Source organism: Amblyraja radiata, chromosome 4 (assembly GCF_010909765.2).
Source record: "Amblyraja radiata isolate CabotCenter1 chromosome 4, sAmbRad1.1.pri, whole genome shotgun sequence".
In the NCBI taxonomy this organism is placed as follows: domain Eukaryota; kingdom Metazoa; phylum Chordata; class Chondrichthyes; order Rajiformes; family Rajidae; genus Amblyraja; species Amblyraja radiata.
This window is the reverse complement of record NC_045959.1, coordinates 6,808,204-6,823,306: the sequence shown is the minus strand read 5'-3', so window position 1 is coordinate 6,823,306 and position 15,103 is coordinate 6,808,204.

The window sequence follows — 15,103 nt, the reverse complement described above, 5'->3', positions numbered from 1 at the left end:
ATAGAACTCTAGGGGCTAGTGGAGTCAAGGGATATGGGGAGAAGGCAGGTGTGGGTTATTGATAGGGGATGATCAGCCATGATCACAATGAATGGCGGTGCTGCCTCAAAGGGCCGAATGGCCTCCTCCTGCACCTATTTTCTATGTTTCTATGTTTCTATGCCAGCGCGAAGAGCCTAGGCGCTGAACGTCCAGTGCCCAGAAGATAGGAATGTCTGCGTGAAGGTGTCTGAGTCCCTCATTGGAGTGACGGACGAGGAACCTCATAAAGATACTGGGCTCAGTGGGCATAGTATAGCTTGGCTGATAATACTCTAGTCCATTCGATAATTTAATTGGGCATTTTTAGTTTGATGCGAGTATGAGGAGAGAATATGCACTAAAACTAGGAGTTCGAGAACGAGTCCAGATTTGCAGAGTCAAATTTCTAAATACTGAATTTAATATTGAAGTTCTGCCTGTAAGCTAGAATTCAAATTCTTGTAGTTAGAACTTCGGAGTTGGTGCATGTCCGTCATATTAGGCCACTCCTTGGGTCATCCCCCTCGGCACTTGAGGGACAAGGATGAGGGACTGCCCACAGGCTTCCGGTTTCTGTTCATGGATTTTCGGGGGGTTTGTTTTTTCCCTTTGGTGGATGCTCACAACCATCATTAAAGAACCTTTGAACCTGCCTGGCATCTAACCTTTTTCTGGCCACATCCAGGCCACTACATTGGTGACCCCGCATCATGATGGACCAGAATCGATGTACAACCCGGTCCCGCCAACCTCCACGCCGTCGCGCTGAAGCTCCCGACTTTGTGGACCAAAGAGACTGATATCTGGTTCCAGCAGCAGAAGCACAGTTTGCTCTGTGGGGTGTGACAGTAGATGAAACCAAATACTTCATGTTTATTCATGTGTGTATATATTTATATCATGGTATATGGACACATTTATCTGTTTTGTAGTAAATGCCTACTATTTTCTGTGTGCTTAAGCAAAGCAAGAATTTCATTGTCCTATACAGGGACACATGACAATAAACTCACTTGAACTTGAACTTGTACTATTACGTTGTCATCGCCCTTGATCAGGCAACTGCGAGGTGAGTAAAACCTTACCTCCGCAGCCCCCCAGCAGATAACAAATATGCGGGTCTCAAGGCCCTGTTCATCAGGAGGTTTGGACTTAGTGGGTCCGAGCGGGCAACTCGGATTCTGCGCATGGACGGCCTTGGTGACCGCCGACCGTCTGCCCTCCTGGAGGACATGCACGCCATTATGGGCGACATTGAGTCCTATTTTTTGTTTAAGCATGCCTACCTTCAGCAGCCCCTGCCCAACATCTGCCTGAAGCTCGCCAGCGATCCGTTCATGTACCCGCAAATGCTGGCTGAGCGCGCTGACCAGCTGTGGATGACCCGTCAGTGGAACCTGGAAGTGCTGGCCGTCCTTCCTGCAGTGTCAGGAAGTGCAGAGCAGGTCGGGGCCTCTATTGACCGCGTCTCGGCCGCCTCCGGTCGACCTCTGTGGCAAAATCGTCCTCCAGGCAATGTCGTCCGCCCTGTGCATTCCCAGGAAACGCAGTGGCCTTCCATCAGTGATTCCTTTGGCGGCCGGCTGGCCATATTCATCGCCTGTTCTCCTGGGATCGCTACACTGGGGGTCGGTTCCTCGTGAACACTGGGGCAGAGGTGACAGTGCTGCCTCCGTCCATCGCTGACATCCATGTGGGCAAACGCGTCCCCCTCCTCAGCCCAGCAAATGGAAGCCCTATTCGTACTTACGGGGTCCGCAGCATCTCCCTCAACTTCGGTCATAGCTGTTTTTCGTGGGTGTTTGTCATCGCCAACGTTTCCCAGCCACTGCTGGGCGCCGACTTCCTTCGAGCGCATACACTCCTCATGGATGTCAAGCGGCAGCCCCTGATGCACTCCATCATGCTGGAGCCGGTCTCCCCCCGCGTTGGTGACCCGGTTGCACGCCCTGATGGCCCCCTTTTGTCCACGGATGCGACTTTCGCGCGCACCCTGGCGGATTTCCAGGACATTCTTGAACCCCACTTCTGCTCCTCCGCCCCCAAGCACAGGATGGAGCACCACATTCCTACTACCAGCCCGACCGTTCACGCCCAGGCTCGTCATCTCGCGCCAGAGATGCTCCTTCTAGCTCGGGAGGAGTTCCACCTGATGGAGGCGATGGGCATCATGCGTCCCTCTGATAGCCCATGGCGTCACTGCTCCACATGGTCTCCAAGGCGGGCGGGGGCTGGCGCCCGTGTGATGATTACCGTTGCCTGATCCCCGAATGCAATATTCCACCTCTCCACCAATTCCAATATTGGTGGCCAGTCGGGGGGTGGGCTTTCTGGAGCGCTAGTATGCGTATTGTGGGCTGAAGGAACTGGTTTCCAGAGGGCTAGTATGGACATTGTGGGCCGAATGGATTCTTGGGCTGGCGGCTCAGTCACTCAATCCTGTTGGGCTGGCAGCTCACTCACTCACGGTTGGTGGACTGGCAGTTGACTCACGGCTATTCTTGAAATTCCATTTAAAGCAGGTGCAAGGCCACCAAATTCAAGTGCAGTTTCTTCCTACTTCAAGCAGGGTGCAAGGCCACCAAATTCAAGAGCAGTTTCATACCATTTCAAGCAGGGTGCAAGGCCACTAAAGACAGCGAGTCATGACCTCTCACTCCTCCATCTTGCAGAGACTGAGCCACACCCACACTTCTGTCTTTTATAGTCCCTCCCCTCTCCCACATGAAGGGGCATAGCCTTCATGGCATGATTGATAGGAGAGAGAATCTCAACAATTTTTAAACATTAATCACTCTTTTATTTTTCATTGATGGAAAAAATGCTCGCCACCTGATGAGGGGAAGGGGACTCTAAGATCGGCAAAAATCACAGCCGTACCTGGTAGCGTTTTTTCTAAAATCAATATAAAGCGCAAACAGGAAGTGGTCAAGATTAGACTTTTAATTATATAGAAGGCAAGGCAACATCAATTAGGCAAGGCAACATCAATTAGGCAAGGCAACTTTAATTAGGCAAGGCAACTTTAATTAGGAAACCAGCTTTAGCATTTTCAAACCAAAGGCAACATAGCTTTAGCATTTCCAAACCAAAGACACCACAGCTTTAGCATTTCCAAACTATATTTTCAAACCACATTAAGAGTACTGACAGGTCAGTAAAACCACTCACCGTTTAGTAGACATGTGTTCAGTGTTATTCACAGATCAGACTGAGAGACGAGACCATCTCGCTTCTCCCATCTTGCAGAGACTGACTGACGTACTCAACACTTCTGGGTATTATAGTCCCTCTGGAAGGGGCGTGGCCTTCAGGAGAGAGAATCTCAATATTTTTTAAACACTAATAACTCTTTTATTTTTCATCGATGGGAAAAATCCTCTTGTCCTGCGCAGCGGAGGGGGACTGAATAAGATGGCCAAAAATCACAGCCGCAATTGGCAGCGTTTTTTCCAAAATCAATATATAGAACTACAGAACGTGATCAAGATCAGACGTTTAGTAATATAGATGATATGATATGATATGATATCACAGCTGTTTGGATAGCATGAAAAATAACAAAACGTTTTACTGTACCTCGATACACTTGGAAATAATAAAACTAAACCTAAACCTATTACCACATAGCCATGACAGGGTGAGGACTTAATCTAATGGCAGGAAGGTTGTAGGTTGATTGTAGGTTACATACCTGCTAAATCCATCTGTGCGATGCCCACACACATGCTTAGATAAGCACGAACACATGCGCATGAACATAAACATGAACACATACAGTATCAATATTTATATTCATACATCTATACATCTTTCCTACAACCGAATGCATTGCAGCCCTTTTGTGCATGTGCACACATGTACACAAACCCTCTCCTTCAGCACACACATGCAGAGACACAATCCTGTATGCACTATTTTTCTTGGTCTGCCTGTCTCAGTCTCCCTACTTCAGTAAATCCATCTCTTCATCCTTCTCCTAACTTTCTCCATTATTCCAGTCCCATCCTTACCAACTGCCCCAATCATCAGTCACCTCTTTGCACTCAGTGCCTTCCCCTGACCTTTCCTTTGTTGCTGTGCGCAACTTCCATCCTCCAACCCCCTCTCTAGCTGCCAGGGGGGGCAATCCTTGCCTCTTCAGACCCAATCCATGTCTGTCGATTGCCCTCCTCCCTCACCCCCGGCAGCTCTGATGCAACGAAACGTAGATGTAATCCAGATCTCAATATAATCCAGATATCAATAAGGGACAGGGGGGATAGTGCATCGCGACCAGGGTGGATCTCAGTGCCCGGTTGGAGAATTGCTGGGTATGCCGGTGGATAGCCAGTCGGTACCGATGGTCCGGTTGGGTTCCGAACTGGGAGGTAGGGAACTGGAGCTGGAAGCCATGGGGTGTGAGATGGAGGCGCAGGCAGGCCCCGAGGAAGCAAATGTGGCTGTGGTATCGAGCCTGGGTAAGGATGTGGTCGTACAGTTGGAGGGCAGGGGGGATGGCGCATCGCGACCAGGGTGGATCTCAGTGCCCGGTTGGAGAATTGCTGGGTATGCCGGTGGATAGCCAGTCGGTACCGATGGTCCGGTTGGGGTCCGAACTGGGAGGCAGGGAACTGGAGCTGGAAGCCATGGGGTATGAGATGGAGGCACAGTGGCGCATCGCGACAATAAGGGACATCTTTAACCATCCTCACTTTCCTATCTGATGTTGGCAGCACACTATCCAAGTGCACTATTCCCCAGCTATTGAAAGTGGATTCAACCTGTCTGAGCTGGAGCAACACACTCAAATCCTATCATCATCACCATCACCATCATCATCTTCATCAACATCTCCATCATCATCATCATCATCTTGGGTCTCTGTGTTCAACTTCCCATGTACATTCATGGTCTGTAATGACTTTCCGTCATTCACTGCTTGGTGTCTGAAGTGAACTGCAGTACTGGAGTTTATGATGTATAAACGTATGCTTCACAGAACACAAAATGACACTTTGCCTGATTGTCAATAATCTCTCCCCAGTCGTTTTTGTACGTCAGGTATCACCGCTCTGCTGCCAGTGAAAACCATTCATAATGCACTATTCTGAAAGTTTAGCATGTGTGAAATAAATTCTCACATTATCTTAATCCATGGTGTATAATTTACACCGAAGATGCCCATCATCTGTTTAGCAATGAATCAGATAGCTGTGATGTTGAAGGCAAAGCCATTTGTGCAGTGAGAATTGTGGATAGAACAGCTGTTGGACTTTAAAGTGGAAATTCTCTCTGCATTCTTTTGAAATATGCCAATGTATCTTTATGTCCATTTTTGAAGGCCTGATTTTATAGGAACCTACCACAGTACAGCACTCCCTCAAGACGGGACTAAAATCTCATTCGAGATTTGAACGTGATTTTATTCAGCAGTAAAATGGATTGATTTAGAAGGGGAGGAGGAGAAGAGAAGGAGAAGGAGAATATGGTTATATGGTTATATGAGTAATGAAGGAAGGAAGCTTATTTCGGAGTACAGTTGGTCCAGATTACCAGGAGATGAAGGATGGTAGGAACTGATGACCGCATTCTCCGTAAGAAGTTAGATCCTTTCATCTCTGGCTTCTGTCCATCAATTTGCTAATCAACAACACCCCCCCCCCCTCCCCCCCTTCACCTGTAGGGTCTCAACCCGAAACGTCACCCATTCCTTCTCTCCAGAGATGCTGCCTGTCCTGCTGAGTTATTCCAGCATTTTGTGTCTATCCACCTATTACTTGGCAGTCACTTTCTTGCTCCTCCTCTCTTCCAGCTTTGTTCTCCCACCACCTCCTTCTCCTTACCACAATCATTCTGTAGCATGCTCCCGACCAGAAACAGCATCCATCCATGCACATCAGAGATACTGCCTGTCCTGCAGAGTTTCTCCAGCACTTTGTCTCTTATTTTTTAAACGGGCATCTGCATTTCCTTGTTAAATGTATTTGGGTTCTAACTGCCCAAAATAATTGCCCAGTCAACATAGGAATAACATCACCTTATTGGTGTTAATTTGCAAAACACAAGGTTTAAACAAGATAAATGTAATTGAATAATATCTCAAGTATGCAAAACACCATGGGCTCAAGAGAAGATCATGACTGGAAATAACTGATCAAATTTCCGAAGTGACACAAGTGTGCAGTGGTAGTGTTGCTGCCATACAGTTAATTTTACTTCGGAGTCACGTGAGTGATTCCGTGAAGAACCCGCTCAGCACGCATGCGCGGTATTACGTTTCAGCAGGCAACAGCGGCAGGCGGGAGTCAGGCGCTCCCGCTACAAGCCCGAAAGAGGAAGCTTTAGGTAAGTACTTACCTTCAGTTTAACCAGCGACTCGCGTCTGTTTGTTGCTCCAGGTGGAGCAAAGCAGCAGACGCAAGCGGCCCCCGTTGGACTCCGGGCAAGGAGCGTTCCGTTCACGGAAGGGGGAGAGATGCCACCAGGACCGCACACGCTGCGGTCCACAGACAGGGTGCTGCGCCAGTGCCAGTCCAGACGCAAGCGGCCCCCCTTGGACTCCGGGGGAGTCAGGCGCTCCTGCTACGAGGTGAAAGAAACGGACCGTCAGGTAAGCTCTGAGGTCGGGTTTTTCTTTCACAGGAGGAGCCTTCTGCTTTCAGGCAGAGAAGAAAGGCTCTGGAACAAACCTGTTCCCCAAGCCACGGAAGAGTGGGGGGGGGGGGGGCAGCAACAAGGCGGTAGGACCGCTTACCCAGCCTCCGCTATTCCCCGACACCGCGTCCGAGCCCAGCCCGCTAGTGCCTGAGCAGCGGGCTGGAAGTAAAGCCACGGAAGAGGCGTCCGGCCGGTGGCTTCCGACTCATTCCACCCGCCCGGGGGAGAGACAGCCGCATGAGCCGCTGGAGCGGCTCCTGGAGCAGGAGCTCCAGCGAGACGCACTTCGTGAGGGGTGCTCTCGCAGGGGGGAGTTCAGGCACTCTCTCCACAGTGCCTTCTGCACTGTCCATTGCTTCCTCCTTACCCGAGGGTAGCTTTGGTGACCAGGACTGGGCTGGTCAAGAAGAGGGGACGATGGCTGAAGATCTCGGGAGTATGCAAGAAGTGCAGGAACAGGAAGAGCTGCTAGGTATGGTAGACCGCTACGTGGCAACCCCACGTGCAGGAGGCCATTCAAGGCCCTACAGGAGAGGTGGTCAATGAGGTATACAGCTCCAGAGAACTGTGAGTCCCTTAAAGTGCCGGCTGTAAACAGCCAAAAGTGGGGGCACGTTGGGGCAAACATTCGGAACCAGGAGCTAAAACTGCAGCGGTCCTCAGGCTCCTGACGTCCTCCATTACATCGTCTGCTCGTTCCGTGGACAAATACGGAGATGACCACAACCTTCGTAAACAAATCATAAGACCTGCCATAAAATCCTAAATTTGCGGGGTTGTGCAAAACCCCAGCCACTGAGCCAGACCCACTGCTCTCTGGCAAAAACCTCACAAAGCATATAAAGGATATGGAGAGGCCTTAACAAGCTTTCGGTCTCATGAGGGCAGGTCCCGGGACGAGCAAAACCAAAAACAATAAACAGCAGCACCCCATCACGTCCATCAGTCGACGTCTGATGAAAGCTCGGGGTCCGCATTCTATCACCCAAAGTCTTCTTTAGACCAGGGCCCAGAGCGGACCCCATGGAAAATGTGCTACCCCCCAACGTCACCGCCACGTCAGACGATGTGCAACACTCGTTGGACCGGCAAGAAACAGAAGAATACCCATAACCATGGAGGTAGGTGGGTCTGGTTCCTACCAGCATATAGAGTAATCTATCACAAGTGATCAGTATATACTCAATGGCTTAGTGGATACAAATACAATTCATACTAAAAAAATTGCCACCAGGTCAATATTCACCCCAGAGGGTATTTTCCCCTCTCCGTTAAAGAAACGAGAGGGACAAGCTGAACTGGTGAAACTAATTACAAAGGGTATCATGGGAAAACCTGAACCCTTGCAATATATTCACTAAACCCAAACAAGATGGTGGATGTCGCATCATCATTGACTTAACTTCACTAAATATGTTTGTTAAGTATATACATTTCAAAATTGAAACAGTTGTTACTGCCAAACAATTACATTCCAAAGGATACTTCATGGCAAGCATTGATCTTAAAGATGTTTACTATTTAGTACCATTCACAAGGATCATCGCAGATACCTGAAATTTACCTGGATGGGGCAGCAATAGCAGTTTAAAACGATGTCTTAAATGGTAGGCAAGACCATGGAATTGACTATGTTAGCTGTGTCAGCTACAAAACAGTTATTCAAAACCCTGGGATTGTCTTACATCCAGATAAATCTAAATTTAAGCATCTACATTCATGGACTACTTGGGCTTCACAATTAATTCAGTCTATGTGACTGTAACATTGCAAAGAGACAAAATAGTTGAATTGGCACAATCATGCAACAATTTAATGGTCAACAAACTACCAACTACTCAACAAGTAACAGAGTAATTGGAAAAATGGTAGCAGCATTTTCCAGCTACATAATTCAGATTTTTTAGATTAGATTAGATTAGATTATTTAATGACCACACAGTCAAGCTGGTGGAATTCAGGTTCAGTACAGGATGTTACAAGGTAGGCTGATTCCCGTCAAACATAACATAAAACACAACATCATACAATATACAGTACATGCATGGGGAGGATATGTGCTGTTATCATAGTGTGTTCAGAATTCGGATTGCGTGTGGGTAAAAACTGTTTTTAAATCGAGATGTCTTGGCGGACAGTGAGCTGTAGCGCCTTCCTGATGGCAGCAGGTGGAAGATGTGGTGAGCTGGGTGGGAGGGATCAGAGATGATTTTCTTCACCCTTGACACAGACCGTTTGTGATGCAGTAATTCTATTGATGGAAGGGGAGTGCTGATGATTTTGGATGCTTTGTTAACTATGCGTTGTAATTTATTACGGGAGTGAGTGTCTAAACTGCTGAACCAGACTGTAATTGATGAAGTGAGCATGCTTTGGATGATGGCTGTGTAGAATTTGATTAGGAGGTGTTTCCTTACTCTAAACTTCTTGAGCTGGCGGAGGAAGAAGAGTCTTTGGTTGGCTTTTTTGTAGATGTGATTTGAATTGATTTTCCATTTGAGGTTATTGCTTATGTGAGTGCCAAGAAATTTGTATGAGTCAGTGGTGGATATGGGTTCACCTGAGATGAGTAGGGGGGTCTTGGGTTGTACCTTACGTCTGAAATCAATGATGAGTTTGTGTGTTTTTGATGTGTTGAGTGAGAGGTTATTATCTGTGCACCAAGTGACTGCTTTGTGTGTTTGAGTGCGGTATTCTGTTTCATTATTGTTCGAGATGAGACCTATGATGGTTGTGTCATCTGCGTATTTATAAATTTTAACTGAACTATGCTGGGATGTGAATTGGTTTGTGTAGAGGTCATTATGATCGTGTCATGAAGTTACCCACTGAAGCAATATCAGAACTACAGTGGTGGGCAAAAAACATTTGGCATAGTTTACAGCCCTATTGTCATCACTAACCCTATGTTAGTTATCCAAACATATGCCAGTGCTCAAGGCTGGGGAGCAAGTAACTCTATATCTAGCACAGGTAATAGATGGACTAACCCGGAGTCATCATTACCACTGGGCATTAATTATCTAGAGATGGGTGACTTTTATGGTTTAAAGCATATGCACAAATATGCATCACTTGCATGTACGGTTACAAATAGATAAATACTACGGTGGTGGCCTACATTAACCATATGGACGGCATAAAATCGGTATCATGCGACAAGTTGGTCAACACAATTTGGCAATGGTGTGTCGAAAGACATATTTGGCTATCAGCAACTTACCTGCCAGGTAAGCTAAATGCAGTGGCAGACACCAGGCCACGTAAATTTAATGACAACATCGAATGGATGTTAAAACCCCCCCCAAAAAAAAAGTTATCAAGCAATATGGCACGCCAGATATCGATTTATTTGCATCCAGGCTAAATCACCAGGTACCTATGTATGTCGCTTGGGAACCAGACCTGAGGCAGCAGCGGTAGATGCGTTCGCGCTGGATTGGGGAAATTCTTCTTCTATGCATTTCCTCCCATCTGCCTCATCAGTCGGGGACTATGCACAATACAAATGGACTCTGCTTCAGGTATTTTGATAGTACCCGACTGGCCTACGCAGCCATGGTTCCCAATACTCCATGACATGGTTGTTGAAACTCCGATGATATTCCCCAGTGACCCAGAGTTATTAACACCCAGTGTCGGGCACAAGCCACCCGTGCCATGAAAAAATCAAACTCCTGGGTTGCAGATTCTGCACAAACCACTTCTGGGACTGGGATTATCATAACAAACCGTCGACACCATGTCAGCATCCCTCCGAACATCCACTAAAAAACAGCACTTGTCCAGCATCAAAAAATGGGAGAAGTACTGCTTGGATACAGGGACCACCTACTAAACCGCTACAGTTACCAACGTACTGGAATTCCTGGCGAACCTTCACCATGATGAAGAACTCAGCTACAGAGCCATCAACACAGCTAGAAGTGCCCTGTCTGTCTATTTAAAACCAGCTCCAGGACAACAGGCCATGGGGTCCCACTCGCTGGTGGTCAAACTAATCAAGGGTATTTACAACTCTAACCCCCTAGACCAAGGTACACCCATACATGGGATGTCAGTGTGGTCCTGACATACCTCAGGGGATGGCCACCAGCCAGATCCCTCAACCTGGAACAATCTATGCTCAAAACACTCATGTTGATGGCACTTGTATCTGCACAGAGGGTCCAGTCACTACACCTATTGCGACTGGACACCATGCTCACAGCTCCAGACCAGATCTCTGTCGTTATCCAGGGAATGATCAAACAGAGCAGACCAGGAACACCTAATCCAGTCGTGGAATTCCGGGCTTACCCGCCAGAAACACGGTTATGTGCCATGACCCTACTGTCCTACATAGACACAACCAAAATATTCGAGGGAGATGAAAAGCCTTGTGGGTCAGTCATAAAAAACTTTATGGTCGGGTGACGAGCCAAACCATTTCGAGATGGCTCAAGCAGGTGCTAAAAGCTGCTGGGATAAAAACTAACATGTACAAATTTCATTCCACCAGGGCAGCATCCACGTCGACAGCTAAAAGAATGGATGTGTCTATAGACCACATCCTGGCTACAGCAGGATGGTGGGGGGAAAGACCGTTCAGAACATTTTATAATAAGCCGTTGGCAAAACCTGTTTTAGTTGCAGGAAAGATTTTACAGACTGCAAATATTTAATTTATGCGCAGGGGAGCAATTTAATTCCTTTGTTGTTATTTTTAAAAAATACCATTGTGTTTTTCTACAAACAGATTCATTGGTTGATTACGATAACACACTTCCTCCCTCAAAGACTTTGGCAGTGATGTAGTAATAACTGTTACACGGTTTGAAATCACAGAGCTTTGAAACCTTCACGGAATCACTCACGTGACTCCGAAGTAAAATAGTAAGATTAAACGAGAACTTACCAGTTTGAAGTTTGATCTGTATTTTATGAGGAGTTACGATGAGGGATTACGTGCCCTCCGCTCCCACCCTCAATAATATGGGTCAAATTCATAAACTGATGTCTCCTTGCCTTTACTATGTTTAGTTCAATAACTGTGTCTATCTGTGATTCCACACCGCTGCTTTGAAGTATGCTGCGCATGCGTGCTGAGCGAGTTCTTCACGTAATCCCTCATCGTAACTCTTCATAAAATACAGATCAAACTTCAAACTGGTAAGTTCTCGTTTAATCTTACTATTTTAGTTTAGGAAGGAATTGCAGATGCTGGTTTAAACCGAAGATACTCACAAAATGCTGGAGTAACTCAGCGGACAGGCAGCATCTCTGGAGAGAAGGAATGGGTGGCGTTTCGGGTCAAGACCCTTCTTCAGACTCCTTCAGAGGATGATGAAGATGCTGCCTGTCCGCTGAGTTACTCCAGCATTTAGTGTCTATCTTTAGTTTAGTTATGTTTAGTTCAATTTAGTTTAAAGATACAGTGTGGAAACAGGCCCTTTAGCCCACCGATTTCGCACCAACCACCATTCCCTGTACACTAAAACTATCCTTCACAAACTACGGACAAGCTGCAATCTTTACCAAAGTCAATTAATCTACAAACCTGTAAGTCTTTGGAGTGTAGGAGCATGCAGAGAAAACCCATACGGGTCACAGGGAGAACATATAAACTCTGTACAGACAGCACCAGTTGTCAGGATCGAACCCAGGTTTCTACCATTGTGCCACCGTGCTGTCCACAAGTGGATTCAAAAGTGGGATAACATGGAACCAGTGTGCACTAGTGATTGATTGTTGGGCATGGACTCGGTGGGCCAAAGGGCCTGTTTCCATGCTGTATGCTTAAGTAAGTACTATGTTGATTTGAAAATGGATGCATCGTGTTTGGTTCTGAAAATAACCCTGCATATAATATTATAATGTAACAATGAGATAAACAGAAAATTGATCTTGAATTCCAACCCAGCAATCAATTGTTGTTCCACTCCGCAAACTTCATAGACAATATGTTAAGTTCTAATAAGAAATATGAAACCTATACCTAAATATAGAAAAGCCTTATTCTATTCAGATGCAGGAAACAAATATTTATATGTTACATTGATGAACGAGGTACTGATGCACCAATCTATACAGGTCAAATAATCTATCAACATTTCTAGATGTAAAGAGTAATGACATGGAGACTTCATAAGAAAAAGTCACCAGTACCAATATTATTTGTAGAGGTAAAACATTTGTAAAAAGTAGAGTCTAACATACAGTAGATGTAATCATGAAGAAGCCACATTAGTGCTTTAAAGAAATTTAACATCTCAGCATACTCAAACAAACATCTACAGATGCAGTGTAGAAAGTATCCTGAATTGTTGCATCTGGCCTAGCACGGCAGAAATACAAGAGTAGTGGATTCAACCAGGCCTATCACCTGCACAGCCCTTCCCATTATCAAAGTGGCTTGATGAGGCACTCTCTTGAAGGTGGCATCTATCATCAAGGATCTCCATCCCATATTTTTGCTGCTACCATTGACCAAGAGGTTCAGACGTCAGAGGACTCACACCACCAAGTTCAGGAACAACTACTTTCCTACAACCATTAACTTCTTGAACCGACCCGCACAACCCAAATCATACCTTGGTAGTAATAATAATAATAATAATAATAATAAATTTTATTTATTGGGTGCCTTTCAGACATCTCAAGGACACCTTACATAGATTAACAGAAATATAAACATATAATCAGAAAATAAATAATAAAGACATCACAGAAACACAAATTAAAAACAGAATTCAGTCCAAAAATCAAAAATCAAAAACACAATAGTAGAACATTATGAACTGACTGAGTTGGCATGCTGCGCTTGTTCCATTTGCTTGTTCCATTTGCCTGCATTTGGCTTATATCCCCCCAAATCCTGCTTATCCTTATATCTGTACAAATGGACTTTTGAAAGTCATAATTGTATCCCTTCCATAGTTTCCCCTGACAGCTCAGTCTGGATACGGATTTCCATTGCCCTACCACCAAAAAATGTCTCTTTAAGCTTCCTCCTTTCACTCTAAGAATTCTCTTCCATAGGAAAAAGACTGTGAGCACTTACTGTATCACGCCCCTCTTATATGCGCAAGTATGGTTAAGTACTTATATAAATGATAAATCTTGTTTTCAACAGCATCATAAGCTCTTCGACTCAGAATAATACATAACAGGAAATAATGCATAAACTACACATAAAAATACCATACTATTACATAGAAAAGAACAATAGACTGTGCAAAAACATAATTAGATTAAAAAAAACAAGTCCATGCTAGTGCAAGAGGTGGATCGTAGTGTTCCGTTGTCAAGGAGACATTGAAGTTGCACAGGTTGGTTTAACAATGTGATAGTTGTAGAAAGGTAGCTGTTCCAGAACCTGTTACTATGGGACTTTAGTCATCTATATCTCCTGACCATTGGTGGTAGTGAGAAGAGATCATGGCCCAGATGGTGGGGATCCTTGGTGATAGATGCTGCCTTCATGAGGCATCAAAACATTTAGATATTGTTGATGATGGGAAGGGCTGTGACCATGTGAGTCCACCACTCTCTACAGCTTTTGGCATTCCTCTGCACTGAAATTGCCATACCACGTCATGATGCAATCTGTCATGATACATTCTTAAGCCCATCTGTAGAATCTTGTTGGAGTTTTGGGAAACACAACAAATCTATTTAAATTTCTGATAAAGTAGAGGTGATGTTGCTCCTTCACGATTACTTCCATGTGCTGGGCCGAAGACAGGCCATTGAGATGTTAACGCCCAGAAATTTGAAGCTGCTAATTCTCTCCAACACCGACCCACCACTGAAAACAGACAATGTGGGTGATGTTTCGGGACTCGACTCAAAATGTCACCCATTCCTTCTCTCCAGAGATGCTGCCTGTCCTGCTGAGTTACTCCAGCTTTTTGTGCCTATCTTCGTTAAACCAGCATCTACAGTTCCTTCTTACACACTGAATCATACAATCATGGGTGTAAAGACTGCAGATCAGAGGGTGAAGCACAAAGCCTTGAGGTTCACCTATGTTGATGGTTAGCGAGGAGGAGATGTAACTGATTTACACTGATTGAGGTCTGCAAATAAAGAAGTCAAAGATCTAGTTACAAAAAAAGATATGGAATACTCAGGTCATTGAGAATGGTGATGGGATTGGATGGGCTTAAAATGCTTTCCCTCATAAATGCTGCTGATCCCATTTGTAGTAAGAGCAGTTTTGTAATTCACAGTCATGTTCTGCCTCCCTTCCATGTCTTCATCAGATATGTATTACCTGCATACTACATCCTCACTGATGCATATCAGACTCAGTTTCCCACAGCATGGCACTATTGTGAAGCTCGAAGAATATCAGCAGTATTTAGTTAGATTTATGGTGGCTTCTCTTATTTGATAGCAATTTATAGCAGGGGGCTGTTTTTTTGGTTTCATCACCAATATAAACAACCAACACTTGATT